The sequence below is a fragment of the Lissotriton helveticus genome, chromosome 3_1 (genome assembly GCF_964261635.1).
Source record: "Lissotriton helveticus chromosome 3_1, aLisHel1.1, whole genome shotgun sequence".
NCBI lineage: Eukaryota > Metazoa > Chordata > Amphibia > Caudata > Salamandridae > Lissotriton > Lissotriton helveticus.
Genome location: NC_136061.1, coordinates 1,492,377,128 through 1,492,397,676, shown reverse-complemented (window position 1 = coordinate 1,492,397,676; position 20,549 = coordinate 1,492,377,128). Strand labels below are relative to the sequence as shown.

At 42.5% G+C, this 20,549-nt stretch overlaps 1 protein-coding gene across 1 annotated transcript in view; it reads right to left on the bottom strand.

The window, feature by feature from the left end:
- Window positions 1-20,549, bottom strand: part of PKNOX2 (PBX/knotted 1 homeobox 2) — a 3,383,295-nt gene that overhangs the window by 2,964,894 nt on the left and 397,852 nt on the right. Inside the window, exon 3 of the mRNA XM_078683923.1 lies at window positions 19,862-19,968. The gene's annotated coding sequence lies outside the window, so the exon portion shown is untranslated. The remainder of the gene's footprint in view (window positions 1-19,861; window positions 19,969-20,549) is intronic.

Genomic DNA, 20,549 nt, shown 5'->3' with positions numbered 1-20,549 from the left:
AGATTGAAGTGGCACCAATTATTGCCTTTGGATAAAACCTGTTTGCTTCTCCAACCCCCTGACCTCATGATTGTGCACTGTGGTGGAAACGACCTAGGCACATTGACTCGGGTAGGTTTGGAAATGCTTATGAAGGACACCTTTGGACAATTGATGTTACTTTTGCCTCAAACTGTCTTCGTATATTCAAATATATGCCAAAGACCGAAGTGGAAATTGTCAAAATAATTTTGTCCTCAGATTGAAAAATCTAGGAAGGAAGTCAACAAAGCTGTGTCTGCATACCTCAGAGACCACAAAATGGGGTCCATCTACAACAAGAACATACGTTTTGATATGGCTGATATCTAGAGAAGTGATGAAGTACACTTCACAGATCAGGGAAATCGAGTTTTCCTGAATAACTTGAAGCTGTGCATCCGCACTTATATGTAGCTCCAAATAATAAACAAAAGGGCTCTTTTTAGAGCCACCCTATAACTGACAACTTAGGCCTGCTATTTTAGGGCCAGATGAAGTCAACTCCCGGACCCTCGACAAAATGTTTTCTCCACACAGCTGTGGCGTAGCGGCCAGACCATCGGACTTTGCAGCACAGAGCTTTCGCTTCGATCACCACCTCTACTCACGCATAGGGGTGAGTAGTTCGTGCTTTACAAATACTGTATTGATTAACCTTCACACTCCCTGTATAACACCACCTAAACACCATATACAAGGTCCCGTGTTCCAAACAAAACTTCCTCCTACTACGTATAAAATATTGCTGACACTACTTGGACAGGTGTGACACAGCGCCCGGAGCACATAACTTCACACCATAGTACACACCGTTTGGGTTCACAGTTTCATCCCCGAGTCTGGCAGCAGCTCAATTTAGCAGCATGACACTCTAGGAAATCCCTCACTTAATTTCCGTACCCCGCACTTAGTAGTGGTCAGTAGTTCAGCCCCATCAGGCCTGTAGGAGTGAGTAGTTTGCACTTTACAAAGACCGAATTGATTTGATACGCGTGAATTTACCTTTGCACTCCCTGTATAACACCCCCTAAGCACCATACACAACTTACAATGTTCAAAACAAAAGTTCCTCCGAGTAGGTATAACTAAATGCTGACACTACTTAGACAGATGTGGCACACCGGCCAGAGCACATGACTTCACAGCATATGACATACAGTTTGGGTTCATGCTGTCATCCCCGAGTTCGGCCGCAGCTCAGCTTAGTACCATGAGACTCTAGACAATACCTCACATATTTTCCGTACACCAGGACTTATTAGCCAGTGGGGGTCAGTAGTTCGTCCTAGTAAATATAAACACATGTTGACACTACTTCCACAGGTGTAGTGCTGCTGCCACAGCACATGACTTCACAGCATAAGACACACAGTTTGGGCTCACACTTTAATCCCCTAGTCCCGCAGCAGCCTCACCTTAGCAGCATCAGACTCTAGGCAATACCTCACTAAATACTTCGCTTCGCACCCCTTCTATAGCACACCCTAAACACCCCACAGAGGTTACAGTGCTCTTACCCTCCTCTTTCCCACTCTTTTCGCCCTTTTTCCCCTTACTCACTTCAACGGAATCACAAAATGGTGGCCAACACTTCCTAGTTGCAACCGCTCGCACCGCTCGCAGCCAATAAGCAGCAAGCTCGTGCTCGTAACGCCTCAGCCAATCAGATGGCAGAATTCCCAAATATCGATATCTGTAAATTTCGATATTTCTCAAAAACTACTGAACGGATTTACACCAAACAAACAAAAGCGTGCTTTCTAGACCAAGACCCTTTTCCCTGCCAAATTTCGGGTAATTCCATTCACCCGTTCGACCTGTAGCCATGTTTAAAGATTCCTATAGAAATTAATATGGAGAAAACACGTTTTGGGACCCCCTTTTTTTCTCTGCCCCTCTTGATGAATCACTCCCAAACTTTCAACATAGGAGCTGATATAAAAAAATAATTAGTTTGGAAAATTTCATGAAGATTCATCAAACAACGCCAAAGTAATAAGCAAAACTAAAAATGCTCTTCCTATGGAAACTTGGTCCTAACTATAACTACCTACTGACACCCGCCAGTAGGTAATATATATATTTATTCCATCTTTTATAGTTCGCTTAGCCCAAGCCAATTGTTCCGGTGATCCCGCGGCAGGGTAGTGAACCCCATTACATCCACAAAATCCTGTAAGTTTCAACCGGATCCAAATAACTCCAGTCACGAAAAACCACAGTGCCGCGACTCCAATACAACAGCGTGTTTATTCACACAGCAGCAACAACTTCCCAACGCGTTTCAGAGCCTTCCCCTCCTTGATCACGGGTAAGGTTACAAGTTACTTCAGTTTCTTTTTTAAAGAATCCACCATGTGATATGTACTCTCAATAGACATAAAATAAATCTTTTGTCAGTTTCTAATTTGCACTTCATTGCTATATTGTGGATGACCAGAGACGATTTATTTATTATTGATGAGGGGTTAAGCAATAGCATGTGGCACTTTATTGAGACCCTTCGGGAGCGGAATAATTACCGCTGAGCACATGGCACTTTAACATTGCCGGACAGGCCAAGGGAAAAATAATCTTCCTGTGTTTTTTAGAATTAACTTCTTGAAAACTACATTTACACACAGGCTATTGCCCCTCTTTTTCTTGCTATTGATGTACAGGCCTCACTCTTTTTCAACAGAAGGTGCATTGGAGAACATCTCCGATTGTCTGTGCAATAGTTGGTTTATCTTTTTCGGCTAAATTATATTTTCTGCTGTTCCTTACTCTGATGCAACGAAATATAATGAAAAGTGTATTGTAAATAGATAAAAAACGAGGGGATAAAAACAAATGCCTATCACATGAAAATAAAAAAAATAAAAAAGTAAGAAAAGTACAAAAATGGAGAAAAAGAAGAAAGAGGGAAAAACAAATTAATGAGTATAGAAACACAGACATAAATGTAACAAGGTTCTTTTTAAATGTAATGAAGTAAATCACTAATTGCGGGAAATTATGGCCAAAAAAAAGCAATTAAATGTGTCGCTCTAGTGGTCACCCATGGGTCAATGACATGGAAAAGGGACACAGAATATAAGGAACAAAATGTTGAACCCACAGTGACCCAGTAGAAGGCATTTTGCCAAAACGCCTCGGTCTGAGATTGTGAAGATAAGGACTGTGCATTTGTGCCTTTTGAAAGTCAAATAAATATGAACTTTTAAAAACTGACCTGGAAACAGTGGAGTCGGAGTTTGTTGGACGGGTGCCGGCGGATTAGGTGTTCAAGAGGAGGAACTCCAAAGGGAGACATATTTCACGCTCCGTCCTTCAAGGGTGTCAAGGCGGAGCACTGCAGCACGAGGATCGCGGTAATCCGAACGAGATTTGTGTGGAAGGGAAGGGAAATACCGCAGCCCTCCATTGACCGGCAACCAAAGGAAACGGAAGCGCCGGGCACATGGAGTCTGCCGCACTGCATGGAGGTAAGGGAGTGACTGACACGGGAGTCGGACAGCCCTGGGGGGGGTCATGACCAGCCAACGTGCAGATGCATGCAGCCGTGCGACAGGAGTGAGGAAGAGTAAAGTCTGGTGTTAGCTGCGTAAGCAACGGGATACAGAATCACTGCGGGACAAGGAGGGAGAGTACTTTCCCCTAGCAGTGATATCCATTGCAGTCCAACAAACAGAGTGAAACTACAAATGGGAATTGGCAAAACATGGCATGGTTTAAGGGAACAATCCTTGAAAATTAGGATAACAGTCTATCGTAGTCCATCGGAAAGGGTTACAATTGTGCAACATTGTGTATTACTGGGAATAATTGTAACAATTGCAACAGATATTTATTGTGGCTTAAAGCAAAGAACCAAGAACAGCCCAATCAATTAATTACACATTGGGTGAAATCTGTAAACACTTAGAAACAAAGGAGAGAAACGTGCTTTCCAGAGTAATAGAGGAGAGACAAGCAAAATGGCAATTGGCTGCAAAATGCACCTTCCAAGAGGGCACGAGTCTAGGGGGATCAGAGAGTACTGAAAATGGAAAAAACAGAACATGAACTCAAATTGTGAGGGATTTGAAGCACGCACGACATGCAGAAGCTAAACAGTGGTGGGAAATGACATCCATTACCAAATACTTGGAAAGTGAAAGAATACCAAGGGGTCTAAGGATAACGCTATTATCAACCTATGAGGACATGGACGAAGATCTAATTAACAATTGGTGGGGAAATAGAGAGGAATGCTCAGTGAGATTGATGAAAACACCGATTGAACATGCAAGAAAGAAAATGAAGTTACAGTCAGAGAAGATTGAAATAATCAACAAAGAGCTGGAGACATACAAAGAGACGGTACCCTAAAAGATCAACTTAGTAAGATGAAGAGATAATGGAACAAAATGCAGGAAAGTTCATGAGAGACAGGCTGGATTACCAATATTTACTGATGAAATGAACGCTATGAATATGTTATGTAACCGACCACTTCTTTTTGTAACTACATGCTGACCCAGGTCGGTGAGCAAAGGGTTTACCCCATTATCACCTACCACTCTCACGTGCAGGTATCTATCTGCGAGGGTAACTGTTCTATTTATAAATCACTAATTAGGGTGTACCATGAGTGACCGTGAAACCCTATCATATACTGAAGAATATATTAAAAATCTTTTGGAAGGAGAATCAGGGCAGGCTTTTCTATCTACAAAGACCACACTTCTAGACCAATCACTTAATGAAAAGATCATTAAGTTGGAGAGACTTGAGAAAAAATTGGTCCGTACCAGACTCCATGGATATGCTTTGACCCAACATCTGCAGGCTAATATAATACCTACTGGACTCCAAGTCAGAAATGAACCAGCGATTTTTGTAGACAACCCCAAATTCAAGGAGGGATTTAGTTTTGTGGCCAATACTTGCTCACGCCACTGGATGGTGTTGGGCATAGATACAGCCAAAATACAGGTGGAATCTCTGATGAAAGAGATCGACTTACTTAAGGCAGAGATCAAGAGCCACAGTGCATTTGCCAATGCACGAGATACACTAGAGAAACTGGAAAAAACCCTTGATGATTTTGATATCGAAGCTCAATCTAAAAAACTTGACAAACTGAGCAAGGACATTGCCAACTACGACAAGAAGAAGACCTATCCCTATCTAGCGGAAGATTATTTCAACCAAGACACCCAAGGAAGATTCACCAACAGGGGAAGAGGTGGCTATCGAGGGAGGAGAAAATTCACTAATTTTTCTGATTCCTCATATAGCTCAGGAAGCGACTCAGGTACACCGGGACCTACCCCATACGACGGTTACCAGGACCAATGGTACCAACCCCAACCAGAGTGGCAGCCTCTTTTAGGGGGGCCCACATGGCGACCGCCCAGAGGAAGAGGCAACTACCCGAACAGAGGCAGAGGACAGACCTGGCCAACTCGAGCAAGAGGTGGGAACAACCAACGACAATGGGAAGGTGGACACCCCCAAGACAATCCACAGAAACAGGTCCGGTTCCAATCGGAGGGCCATGGAGAAATCAGTACGAGACGCAAAACGTACAGATGGTGATAGAATCCAGTCCCATAGTAAATCTGTCTCAATATGTTTTGACACCGGAAGAGTCCAGCGTGCAGAACAAGGGTTTGTCATTTGTACCCACTTCTTACCCCAATCAATTCAACATACGATCTGAGCTTACTCGCTTCTTCCGGAAGATCCGATTAAAACATTTCTTTTTGAATTCTCCACCCCCGACTACAACTTCAGCGACCGGACTAAGACCCCCCTCGACATTTACTCCCAAAGCTCATCAGACATCACATAGGATCCTTGCATATGAAAGTATGGTGATGAGAGATGTGATGAACATTTGTACCACTCGCTCCTATGTACAACATAACATCACTCAAGGCGAAAGACGAGCCCTGGAAACTTTGAGGAACAATAAACTACTCGTGATAAAACCTGCGGACAAGGGTGGGGCGATTGTTCTACAGGATTTCCAACATTACAAAGAAGAAATATATTCCCAACTTCGGGATGGGGTAAGCTATACTGTTAGCCGGACTAACCCTACCAGGGATATCAGAAGACAGATTCAAGAAATCACAGGAAGAGGAAAAGATTCGGGCTTTCTGAGCACCAAGGAATATGAGTACCTGAATGTTGCACAGCCAAGAACCCCAACGATCTATACGTTACCCAAGATCCATAAGAAAATGACAAAACCGCCAGGTCGCCCCATTGTATCGGGCTGTGGCTCTCTATTAGAACCATTGTGTAAATATATAGACACCTTCTTGAAACCACTGGCAGCTGGGACTTCCACCTACGTCCGGGACACCATGCAAATCATCAATCAAGTTGACAATGTTACATTTGACCAGGATAAACAACTACTTGTGACACTAGATCTAGTGTCACTATATACAAGCATTCCTCAAGACCCAGCACTGGCGACAATGAGAAAAGTTCTGGATAGGAGAGTCCAACCACCTCAGGTACCAACGGACTTCATCATCGAGCTCCTGGAGGTGGCAATGAAGAAAAACTTTTTCGTATTCCAAGATGAATACTTCTTCCAGAGTAAGGGAGTAGCAATGGGGGCAGCCTTTGCTACTGACCTAGCCATACTATACATGGCGGAATTTGAACAGGACCACATCTTATCATCTAGAAATCCATATGAAAACAACATTTGGATGTGGAGACGGTATATCGATGATGTGCTGATGTTGTGGACAGGAAACGAAGATGAATTGAATTCATTTTTTACATGGCTTAACACTCAATCCCAAGACATTCAATTTACTATGAACATGAGTAGAACCTCGATTGATTTCTTAGATATCAGCATCAAAGTTCAGAATGGCCATCTTCACACCACCCTCTACCGAAAACCCACGGAAAGAAACAGTCTACTACGATACTCGAGCCACCACTCACGGAGTCTCCGTGACAACCTACCATTCGGCCAGTTCCTCCGAGTGAGGAGGAATTGCTCACTCAAAGAAGACTATTTTTCAGAATCGGATCTCCTGATCGGGAGATTGATGGAAAGGGGATATCCGAGACGACTGGTGACAAGGGCGAGAAAGAGGGCTTGGTTCAGCCCAAGGGAAGATCTGCTCCAACCTAAAGAACACCTTGCCAATCCAGACAGGATGGTCTGTGTCACCACATTCTGCACAAAGAGCAACCTCATTAAGAAGGCAGTCAATAAACACTGGGAGATGGTATCAGATGTCATCGACCACAAAGAACTTCCGATGCACGCTTTCAAAAAGGCGAAAAATATCAGGGATAAAGTGGTGTGTTCACTTCTAGAAACTCCAGCTCCTCCGACCCTACAAAGTATCTGGAATCTTCCCCAAGTAATAGGTCACTTTAAATGCACCAAGTGTAAAGCCTGCCCACTTACCTTAGAAACCAAGGTATGGGAATATCGGAACCATAAGGTGAATCTCAAAACAATGACTAATTGTAACACAAGTGGTGTTATCTATGCCATTATATGTCCGTGTGACCTTGTATATATTGGACCGACAAAACAACATGTAAAGAAGCGTATTCTTCAACACTGTAGTCGGATAAGGTGTCAGACACCGGGCTCCCCTTTGGTCGAACACTTCATGTCTAAAGCCCACACCCCAGAATCTTTCAAATGGCTGGTGGTTGAGAAAATTGAGATTGGACCTAGGGGGGGTGATTTGAATTCGCTACTTAACTTGCGGGAATGTAAATGGATGTACACTCTGGACACTGTGGATAATGGTCTTAATGAACTTGATGCTACCTACTCACAGCTAGCGGGACTGACATCTGATCCCTGATTTTTGTAAATGCTTCCTGTACAGAAAAGGGTTCACTAGGATATGTTTCACTATACAGAATTAGTTGATTACTGACCCAGTTGAGCCAATGATTACATTCTACTTAGATAATGTCTAACAATACCATCTAAGAACACTGTGTTATATTACTGTGGATATGTGTCCTACGCACAACTAGTGGGACTGACATCTGATCCCTGTTTGTAAACCATGCTCTTTGCATAGATAATGAAATATGTTGATATACCTCACTATACAGAATTGTTCCACCATTTAGTCAGCTGGACCAATGTGAAACTTTTGATTTAGATAACACCCAATAACACCATTTTAGACTACTGGGTTACGTGACTGTGAAAATAGTAGAACCTACCTCAATTTCTCTTTATTCATAAAGGGATATGAGATTAGCCCCAATGTATATTAATATTGCTAGACTAACAAATCCATAATTAGGTTTTAGGTATGCCATTCACAGGAATATATGGAAGTTTATGTAGCCTCCCCTTTTTGAATTATCAGGATAGTTTACCTCGTTTTAAACATCAGAAAGTGTATGTGCACGCTTGAACGTTAGTAATCATATATGTGCCTTTGGCCAAGACCGACATTAGCCGATTTGATGATGTCTATAAACACGCTAGTGCCTCTGACACTCGCGCACTTGGACAGAATAGTGACTCTACCAGCGCGCATGCGCAGTCCAGTCACACCCGCGGCATCAGCATCCAGCGTCGGCACCGCGAGGTACTCTGGCACGCCCCCTGAGACACGCCCCCAGGAATAAGCATTTCTGAGTGACTCCGTTGAGGCGCTGGTTGTTCATGCCGTGGATTAACTCCAGCAGACCAACAGGTACGTGGGACAGATAGGCTGGTCATTCCGCGCTGCCTGGCCCAGTTTCTAACAGCGCTGTAAGCAGTCTCCTGCATTTATTTCTACCCACAATAACGCTACAAGTAGGTCCCTGCACCCCAGGTTTTCATTAAGAAACCCCGATCTGTTTACAGACCCAAGGTGTTTTTAGTACCCTAGCAACTCTGTTGTTTCTCCGCCCATTACAGCGCTATTAATATGCCCCCGCGCTTGGGGTCCTCCATTGTAATTAGAGGTCTCGATCTGTCTCCGGTGACGAGGAGACCAGATCCACTTAATTAACCATCACAACCCAAAATTTCTTGCGTTTTAAATTGGGATTACCTTGGGGATCAGTGATCACCTTAAATTCTCCTTTTGTAACGTCGTACTTATGGCGACCTATTACACAATGACTCAAGTTAAGATTGTCTTTGTGACTTTGGTTTCTACAGATGGTGTGTGAGAACCTCTTCTAGACTAATCCTTCTAGTTGGTGTGTGACTGATACCACACTTACGAATACGAATAAAAGAATTTTCCAAGTAAGTTCATCCTTCCCAAATTCCGCGAATCCCACCTGTACATCCTAATCACTGTGTACTTCTTCCACTGGTATAGAGATACATGGATACAATTTTTATCCACAGATCCCACGCCAATTCCCAACCCATCCGGGACTGCAAACATCCACCTAAGGTTCACTTACCTAGAAGAATCTAGTAAGTAGGGGCATCTCCATTGTGGGTTGACTCCTCCCTGACCTGCCCGACCTAAAACCTTCCTTAATGTTAATTGTTCCTTCACAGAACACCACCACCGGCGCAAGTCTCCAACTGAGGTGGGACTCCTTTACACGCCTGAATGAATGTAGGTACACGAGTTGAGGAAACATTGATTGATGGCCTTTTTAACAGTTTTTATTTCACCCTACTGAGTGATATACGTATCTATTTCCGTAGGTGCTCACTAACACTATCTTCACTGTCCTGATGAAGACCCTAAACTGAGGAACCACCCGCCCTTACTACCGGGGTCGAAACGTCGACAACAGTACTCTCCAACATACACGTCACACTAGAATTTGCCATATTTGGTCCTCGTGTATTGTTTGTATAGGGAACAGCGTGATCTATTATAGACGGGAAATGTTTTAAGATTAATTTTGAATTGTCTACAGGACACAATTCCTTTTCTTTGTCCCTCCATCTATTCCAACCACACCCTACCCTACTGAATCTGGAACCCCTCTTTTTGACACCCACTGAGCACTATTTTGAACAATGACCACATCCATTGTTATGTATTGTATGAATTAAATACAAAATAACTGTGTAAATATTGGATATCACTGCTTATAGCTGAATTAAATTCAGTTCAGTTTTGACTTGGTTTATGTGTACCTTCTAACCATTTACTGATGAAATGAACGCTATGAATATGTTATGTAACCGACCACTTCTTTTTGTAACTACATGCTGACCCAGGTCGGTGAGCAAAGGGTTTACCCCATTATCACCTACCACTCTCACGTGCAGGTATCTATCTGCGAGGGTAACTGTTCTATTTATAAATCACTAATTAGGGTGTACCATGAGTGACCGTGAAACCCTATCATATACTGAAGAATATATTAAAAATCTTTTGGAAGGAGAATCAGGGCAGGCTTTTCTATCTACAAAGACCACACTTCTAGACCAATCACTTAATGAAAAGATCATTAAGTTGGAGAGACTTGAGAAAAAATTGGTCCGTACCAGACTCCATGGATATGCTTTGACCCAATATCTGCAGGCTAATATAATACCTACTGGACTCCAAGTCAGAAATGAACCAGCGATTTTTGTAGACAACCCCAAATTCAAGGAGGGATTTAGTTTTGTGGCCAATACTTGCTCACGCCACTGGATGGTGTTGGGCATAGATACAGCCAAAATACAGGTGGAATCTCTGATGAAAGAGATCGACTTACTTAAGGCAGAGATCAAGAGCCACAGTGCATTTGCCAATGCACGAGATACACTAGAGAAACTGGAAAAAACCCTTCATGATTTTGATATCGAAGCTCAATCTAAAAAACTTGACAAACTGAGCAAGGACATTGCCAACTACGACAAGAAGAAGACCTATCCCTATCTAGCGGAAGATTATTTCAACCAAGACACCCAAGGAAGATTCACCAACAGGGGAAGAGGTGGCTATCGAGGGAGGAGAAAATTCACTAATTTTTCTGATTCCTCATATAGCTCAGGAAGCGACTCAGGTACACCGGGACCTACCCCATACGACGGTTACCAGGACCAATGGTACCAACCCCAACCAGAGTGGCAGCCTTTTTTAGGGGGGCCCACATGGCGACCGCCCAGAGGAAGAGGCAACTACCCGAACAGAGGCAGAGGACAGACCTGGCCAACTCGAGCAAGAGGTGGGAACAACCAACGACAATGGGAAGGTGGACACCCCCAAGACAATCCACAGAAACAGGTCCGGTTCCAATCGGAGGGCCATGGAGAAATCAGTACGAGACGCAAAACGTACAGATGGTGATAGAATCCAGTCCCATAGTAAATCTGTCTCAATATGTTTTGACACCGGAAGAGTCCAGCGTGCTGAACAAGGGTTTGTCATTTGTACCCACTTCTTACCCCAATCAATTCAACATACGATCTGAGCTTACTCGCTTCTTCCGGAAGATCCGATTAAAACATTTCTTTTTGAATTCTCCACCCCCGACTACAACTTCAGCGACCGGACTAAGACCCCCCTCGACATTTACTCCCAAAGCTCATCAGACATCACATAGGATCCTTGCATATGAAAGTATGGTGATGAGAGATGTGATGAACATTTGTACCACTCGCTCCTATGTACAACATAACATCACTCAAGGCGAAAGACGAGCCCTGGAAACTTTGAGGAACAATAAACTACTCGTGATAAAACCTGCGGACAAGGGTGGGGCGATTGTTCTACAGGATGTCCAACATTACAAAGAAGAAATATATTCCCAACTTCGGGATGGGGTAAGCTATACTGTTAGCCGGACTAACCCTACCAGGGATATCAGAAGACAGATTCAAGAAATCACAGGAAGAGGAAAAGATTCGGGCTTTCTGAGCACCAAGGAATATGAGTACCTGAATGTTGCACAGCCAAGAACCCCAACGATCTATACGTTACCCAAGATCCATAAGAACATGACAAAACCGCCAGGTCGCCCCATTGTATCGGGCTGTGGCTCTCTATTAGAACCATTGTGTAAATATATAGACACCTTCTTGAAACCACTGGCAGCTGGGACTTCCACCTACGTCCGGGACACCATGCAAATCATCAATCAAGTTGACAATGTTACATTTGACCAGGATAAACAACTACTTGTGACACTAGATATAGTGTCACTATATACAAGCATTCCTCAAGACCCAGCACTGGCGACAATGAGAAAAGTTCTGGATAGGAGAGTCCAACCACCTCAGGTACCAACGGACTTCATCATCGAGCTCCTGGAGGTGGCAATGAAGAAAAACTTTTTCGTATTCCAAGATGAATACTTCTTCCAGAGTAAGGGAGTAGCAATGGGGGCAGCCTTTGCTCCTGACCTAGCCATACTATACATGGCGGAATTTGAACAGGACCACATCTTATCATCTAGAAATCCATATGAAAACAACATTTGGATGTGGAGACGGTATATCGATGATGTGCTGATGTTGTGGACAGGAAACGAAGATGAATTGAATTCATTTTTTACATGGCTTAACACTCAATCCCAAGACATTCAATTTACTATGAACATGAGTAGAACCTCGATTGATTTCTTAGATATCAGCATCAAAGTTCAGAATGGCCATCTTCACACCACCCTCTACCGAAAACCCACGGAAAGAAACAGTCTACTACGATACTCGAGCCACCACTCACGGAGTCTCCGTGACAACCTACCATTCGGCCAGTTCATCCGAGTGAGGAGGAATTGCTCACTCAAAGAAGACTATTTTTCAGAATCGGATCTCCTGATCGGGAGATTGATGGAAAGGGGATATCAGAGACGACTGGTGACAAGGGCGAGAAAGAGGGCTTGGTTCAGCCCAAGGGAAGATCTGCTCCAACCTAAAGAACACCTTGCCAATCCAGACAGGATGGTCTGTGTCACCACATTCTGCACAAAGAGCAACCTCATTAAGAAGGCAGTCAATAAACACTGGGAGATGGTATCAGATGTCATCGACCACAAAGAACTTCCGATGCACGCTTTCAAAAAGGCGAAAAATATCAGGGATAAAGTGGTGTGTTCACTTCTAGAAACTCCAGCTCCTCCGACCCTACAAAGTATCTGGAATCTTCCCCAAGTAATAGGTCACTTTAAATGCACCAAGTGTAAAGCCTGCCCACTTACCTTAGAAACCAAGGTATGGGAATATCGGAACCATAAGGTGAATCTCAAAACAATGACTAATTGTAACACAAGTGGTGTTATCTATGCCATTATATGTCCGTGTGACCTTGTATATATTGGACAGACAAAACAACATGTAAAGAAGCGTATTCTTCAACACTGTAGTCGGATAAGGTGTCAGACACCGGGCTCCCCTTTGGTCGAACACTTCATGTCTAAAGCCCACACCCCAGAATCTTTCAAATGGCTGGTGGTTGAGAAAATTGAGATTGGACCTAGGGGGGGGTGATTTGAATTCGCTACTTAACTTGCGGGAATGTAAATGGATGTACACTCTGGACACTGTGGATAATGGTCTTAATGAACTTGATGCTACCTACTCACAGCTAGCGGGACTGACATCTGATCCCTGATTTTTGTAAATGCTTCCTGTACAGAAAATGGTTCACTAGGATATGTTTCACTATACAGAATTAGTTGATTACTGACCCAGTTGAGCCAATGATTACATTCTACTTAGATAATGTCTAACAATACCATCTAAGAACACTGTGTTATATTACTGTGGATATGTGTCCTACGCACAACTAGTGGGACTGACATCTGATCCCTGTTTGTTAACCATGCTCTTTGCATAGATAATGAAATATGTTGATATACCTCACTATACAGAATTGTTCCACCATTTAGTCAGCTGGACCAATGTGAAACTTTTGATTTAGATAACACCCAATAACACCATTTTAGACTACTGGGTTACGTGACTGTGAAAATAGTAGAACCTACCTCAATTTCTCTTTATTCATAAAGGGATATGAGATTAGCCCCAATGTATATTAATATTGCTAGACTAACAAATCCATAATTAGGTTTTAGGTATGCCATTCACAGGAATATATGGAAGTTTATGTAGCCTCCCCTTTTTGAATTATCAGGATAGTTTACCTCGTTTTAAACATCAGAAAGTGTATGTGCACGCTTGAACGTTAGTAATCATATATGTGCCTTTGGCCAAGACCGACATTAGCCGATTTGATGATGTCTATAAACACGCTAGTGCCTCTGACACTCGCGCACTTGGACAGAATAGTGACTCTACCAGCGCGCATGCGCAGTCCAGTCACACCCGCGGCATCAGCATCCAGCGTCGGCACCGCGAGGTACTCTGGCACGCCCCCTGAGACACGCCCCCAGGAATAAGCATTTCTGAGTGACTCCGTTGAGGCGCTGGTTGTTCATGCCGTGGATTAACTCCAGCAGACCAACAGGTACGTGGGACAGATAGGCTGGTCATTCCGCGCTGCCTGGCCCAGTTTCTAACAGCGCTGTAAGCAGTCTCCTGCATTTATTTCTACCCACAATAACGCTACAAGTAGGTCCCTGCACCCCAGTCTTTCATTAAGAAACCCCGATCTGTTTACAGACCCAAGGTGTTTTTAGTACCCTAGCAACTCTGTTGTTTCTCCGCCCATTACAGCGCTATTGATATGCCCCCGCGCTTGAGGTCCTCCATTGTAATTAGAGGTCTCGATCTGTCTCCGGTGACGAGGAGACCAGATCCACTTAATTAACCATCACAACCCAAAATTTCTTGCGTTTTAAATTGGGATTACCTTGGGGATCAGTGATCACCTTAAATTCTCCTTTTGTAACGTCGTACTTATGGCGACCTATTACACAATGACTCAAGTTAAGATTGTCTTTGTGACTTTGGTTTCTACAGATGGTGTGTGAGAACCTCTTCTAGACTAATCCTTCTAGTTGGTGTGTGACTGATACCACACTTACGAATACGAATAAAAGAATTTTCCAAGTAAGTTCATCCTTCCCAAATTCCGCGAATCCCACCTGTACATCCTAATCACTGTGTACTTCTTCCACTGGTATAGAGATACATGGATACAATTTTTATCCACAGATCCCACGCCAATTCCCAACCCATCCGGGACTGCAAACATCCACCTAAGGTTCACTAACCTAGAAGAATCTAGTAAGTAGGGGCATCTCCATTGTGGGTTGACTCCTCCCTGACCTGCCCGACCTAAAACCTTCCTTAATGTTAATTGTTCCTTCACAGAACACCACCACCGGCGCAAGTCTCCAACTGAGGTGGGACTCCTTTACACGCCTGAATGAATGTAGGTACACGAGTTGAGGAAACATTGATTGATGGCCTTTTTAACAGTTTTTATTTCACCCTACTGAGTGATATACGTATGTATTTCCGTAGGTGCTCACTAACACTATCTTCACTGTCCTGATGAAGACCCTAAACTGAGGAACCACCCGCCCTTACTACCGGGGTCGAAACGTCGACAACAGTACTCTCCAACATACACGTCACACTAGAATTTGCCATATTTGGTCCTCGTGTATTGTTTGTATAGGGAACAGCGTGATCTATTATAGACGGGAAATGTTTTAAGATTAATTTTGAATTGTCTACAGGACACAATTCCTTTTCTTTGTCCCTCCATCTATTCCAACCACACCCTACCCTACTGAATCTGGAACCCCTCTTTTTGACACCCACTGAGCACTATTTTGAACAATGACCACATCCATTGTTATGTATTGTATGAATTAAATACAAAATAACTGTGTAAATATTGGATATCACTGCTTATAGCTGAATTAAATTCAGTTCAGTTTTGACTTGGTTTATGTGTACCTTCTAACCATTTACTGATGAAATGAACGCTATGAATATGTTATGTAACCGACCACTTCTTTTTGTAACTACATGCTGACCCAGGTCGGTGAGCAAAGGGTTTACCCCATTATCACCTACCACTCTCACGTGCAGGTATCTATCTGCGAGGGTAACTGTTCTATTTATAAATCACTAATTAGGGTGTACCATGAGTGACCGTGAAACCCTATTGCCAAGTGAGAGCAAAATAAGCTCAGAGCCAGGGTCCAGTGCGGATGAAACACCAAGGGAGAAACTGGATTTTCACAAGGTACTCTGGCTACTCTGAATGACCACGAGACAAGGAGGAAGAGGCTGCACACAGCAGGGACCACCAAAAGAGGACGCAGAACAAGAAGGGGCAAAAGGAAGAGGCAGAGGAAGGAACCGGAATAGGAAATAAATGGAGAAACAATTAATGCAAAATTCAAAACCCCTAGTAGTCAATATTTCATCAGTGACATTAACGATAATCAAAAGGGTCTGCTCAATTTAGGCTTACCATTCTGCCCAGTCTCTCGTCCAGACTTAGTGGACACAAGAATTGAAATTTACAAATATGTAAGAAAATTCAAATTACATCAAATGAAGCATAACGTGAGAATGCGAGAGACATCAGAAATCAGTAAGCATTCTTCATTCCAAATTGCGGACGTCCCAGACTTACTAAACATTCAAGATTTGGACCAGGTTAACAGCATGGGGGACACATCAGAAGGAGGATCCACCTCTGAGCGATCAATCGAAAGGCTCCAAAATATGGGCTTTATAACAAATGGACATGTAAGTAGCGGCTTGAAACCAGGAAGTAAATTCTGCCCGCAGCTTCTGCTGGGGAATCCCTTGGATCTTTTTCACGAGTTGGTGGTCGATGACTTGAATAACATTCAAAAGAATTGGAAGACTGACTATGCTAAAAGTAATTTTGCATCCAGAGATTGGAAAGACATCAATGAACTAAAAAACAATCCCTCACTTATCATCAAGCCCTCCGACAAGGGGGAAAACATTGTCCTAATGGACCAGGTAACTTATTTATTGGAGGCACGAAGACGATTGAACAACCCACAGCACTACACCCGTTTGAAAACAATCCCTACAAACAAAATGGAAATAGAATACCATCTGAAACTGAAGGAATGGTTTGAAGGAGGTTTACTGGATTGGGAAGAACTGCAATACCTCCGCATAGAAAATGCAAGAATGGCAACCTTCTATCTATTGCCTAAAATTCATAAGTGTACATCAAACCCACCTGGAAGGCCAATAGTAAGCTCAATTGGATCCTTGCTAGAAAATAGCTCCAGATTCCTTGATCTATTTTTGACAAGAAGATGCAATCAATCTCCCCTCCTATATAAAGGACAGCACTGATTTTTTGAAAAAACTGGATAACATCCCTTGGAAAAAAGATTACATCATGGTGACAATGGTGACAATGGACGTTGCGTCATTGTACACTTCAATCAGGCATGAAAAAGGAATACATGCCTGCACAAGCTTTATGAGAGATCGGCCAGTTGAACGGCTAGAACATACAGACATGTTATTGGACATGCTGGAATATTGCCTCACACATAACATCTTTACATTCGATGGGAAGTTCTACCAGAAAGAACAGGGAACAACAATGGGCACCTCCTTCACCCCCACCTACGTGAATCTTTTCATGGGGAGGTGGGAGAAGGAGGTAGCCTGGGCTGAGGAAAACAACATGTTTATGGAACAGGTAGCAATGTGGACCAGGTACATCGATGACCAGTTTATCTTCATGAATAAGTTGAACACTAACCAGTGTAACTTGCACTTCACACACACATGGAGCTGACAGTGCTGTACCTTCTTGGATGTACAATTGGAGGTCAAGCAGGATACCCTAACCACCAGGATCCATAGAAATCCTACTACAACCAATTCCATTCTGCATGCCAATAGTGGCCATCCATGTGCACTGAAATGGAGCATCTCTTACAGTCCAATGTTAAGGGCAAGGAGAATTTGCTTCAAGGAGGAGTTGTAAAATGAAGAGGTGAATAGGCTGTTTGGGATGTTCAGACAGAGGGAATATCCAAAGAATGTCCTTGAAGATGAAAGACACAGATCCCAAGAAAAATCAATAAAGGAGTCTCTTTACCCCCAAAGGTCCCAGGAAGAAAATAATAACACCACTAAAAGGCTCTTTCTGGAGTACAATTTGGCACAGTCGAATGTCATGTCTATCCTCAAAAAACACTGCTGTGTGCTAAACAATGATGAACATTTGACTGAAATCTTTGTAAAAGGCCTGCAAATTACATAACAAAAGGTGAGATCGCTAGGGGATATTGTAACCTTCCGCAGAAGGAACCAACAAGGAACAGGATCATGGTTGTTGATGAACCAGGAGAGGTTTAGTAAAATGCAACTCACGTAAGGCCTGTGAATACAGGATAAACAGTATGAACTATTGCATGATGGTCGTACAATACCATTCGGAGCAAGGATAACATGCAATATGGAGTTTGTCATTTACGCACTAAAATGTCGCTGCATCAAGCTGTATATTGACAGTACGAAAAACAAATTGAAATTAAGAATTTTACAGACTGTATGAGCAATTAGAAATGGGGATAAGACCTAACCGGTAGCCTGCCACTTTGATCAGATGCACAATCTGTCCCGGTCAACCTTCTCTTATTGAGGTATCAAACACATCAAGGCCCACCAAAGAGGGGGAAATCAAGAAAGTGAGCTGAGGAAAAAAGAATCCTGATTGATTCTACTGATGGGAACAGAAATACCATGGTGGCATAAAAGAGATGCAGAGCTATTTGTGCACTTATGACATTATATACAATATACATATGAACTATAAAAAAAACTTTGATATATCAGCACTACCATGAAATTCTAATGTGCAGAGTAATCATTGTTATGTGTATATATTGAAATATTAGGTTGTTCAGAATGTAATTTAAAAATGGAGAAGAACCAAAAGAACATGTATACTTATATATATAAAAATCCTGTTTCTTATATAAGAAATATTTATATTAATTGAAGTAGAGGAAAGGAAATCAGAAGACAACATCATGCACTTTTGATCAACCAGCACCTTATTATAGATGTCATCTGACTAGATGGAGGAAAAAGAATCTTATATGAACCCCTCGTATATAAGATATAGCATAAGCACTTTATTTAAGCATCTTGCACTTTATGATTATCTATTGTATGATGAGATAGCGTCTTCATCAATGTTGAGGGGATGAGTAGGCATATCGCACTTTATTGCTATCTTTTTGATGACCACAGTCCATTTATTTATTATTGATGAAGGGTTAAGCAAGAGCACGTGGCACTTTATTGAGAACCTTCAGGAGCGGAATAATTACAGCTGAGCACATGGCACTTTAACATTGCCAGATAGGCTAAGGGAAAAAAATTCTTCCTGTGTTTTTTAAAATTAACTTCTTGAAAACTACATTCACACACAGGCTATTGCCCCTCTTTTTCTTTGATATTGGTGTAAAGGCTGTTACTCCTTTTCAATAGAAGGTACATTGGAGAACATCTCCGATTGTCTATGTAATAGTTTGTTTGTCTTTTTCGGCTTCATTATATTTTCTGCTGTTCCTTACTCTGATAAAACGAAATATAATGACATGTGTATTGTAAATAGATAAAAAACGAGGGGAGAAAAACAAATGCCTATCACATGAAAACCAAAAAAATAAAAAAGTAAGAAAAGTACAAAAATGGAGAAAAAGAAGAGGGAAGAACAAATTAATTTGTATAGACAGACATGGACATAAATGTAACAAGGTTCTTTTTAAATGTGATGAAGTAAATCACTGATGGCGGGGAACTATGGCCAAAAAAAGTAACGAAATGTGTCGCTCTAGTGGTCACCCAGGGGTCAATGACATGGAAAAGGGACACAGAATATAAAGAACACATTGTTGAACCCCCAGTGACCCAGTAGAAGGCATTTCGCCGAAACGCATCGGTCCGAGATTGTGGAGATAAAGACTGTGCATTTGTGCCATTTGAAAGCGAAATAAATATGAACTTTTAAAAACTGACCTGGAAACAGTGGAGTGGGAGTTTGTTGGGCGGGTGCCGCTGGATGGGGTGTTCAAGAGGAGGAACGCCAAAGGGAGACATATACATACATATATATTTTTTTTCCACTGGAAAAAACAAAGGTTACAGGGACGTTAAAGTTAGCCTCAGAGTTCACTCATACAAAATAACAGAAATTCAGCAGCTATAGTTACCTGAGCTAACAATAGCTTATGCCACAGCAATGCACTGCTTATGACCTCACATATTACATCACTCGTGACATGGTCAGTGACATCAATGATGACATCTCAAATGACATCACTGACGATACCATCAAGGGAGTGCAACTATTTTTAAGAGTTTATGGGTATTAAACATATATACTTACCTACCACAAAAAGTTAAGTTAGTATATTAGGTGCGCTATCACTAAGTGATACTTCTTCTAACATATATTATCTGAGTGGATGTGTGACTGTATGTATCCTTGTGTGTATGGTTGTGTGAGTGGAAGTATGGGTGTATAAGTGAGTGTGTGAGTAGTTGTGTTGGTGAGTGAGATGCTGTTTTGGCAACAGTTTTGGTGAGTGAGTGGGTGTGTAAGTAGCTGTATGGGTGGGTGAGTGGTGGTGTAAGTGGCTCTATAGATGGATAAGTATGTGTGTAGTGACTGTATGGGTGAGTGGGTGTCTGACTTACTGGAGGT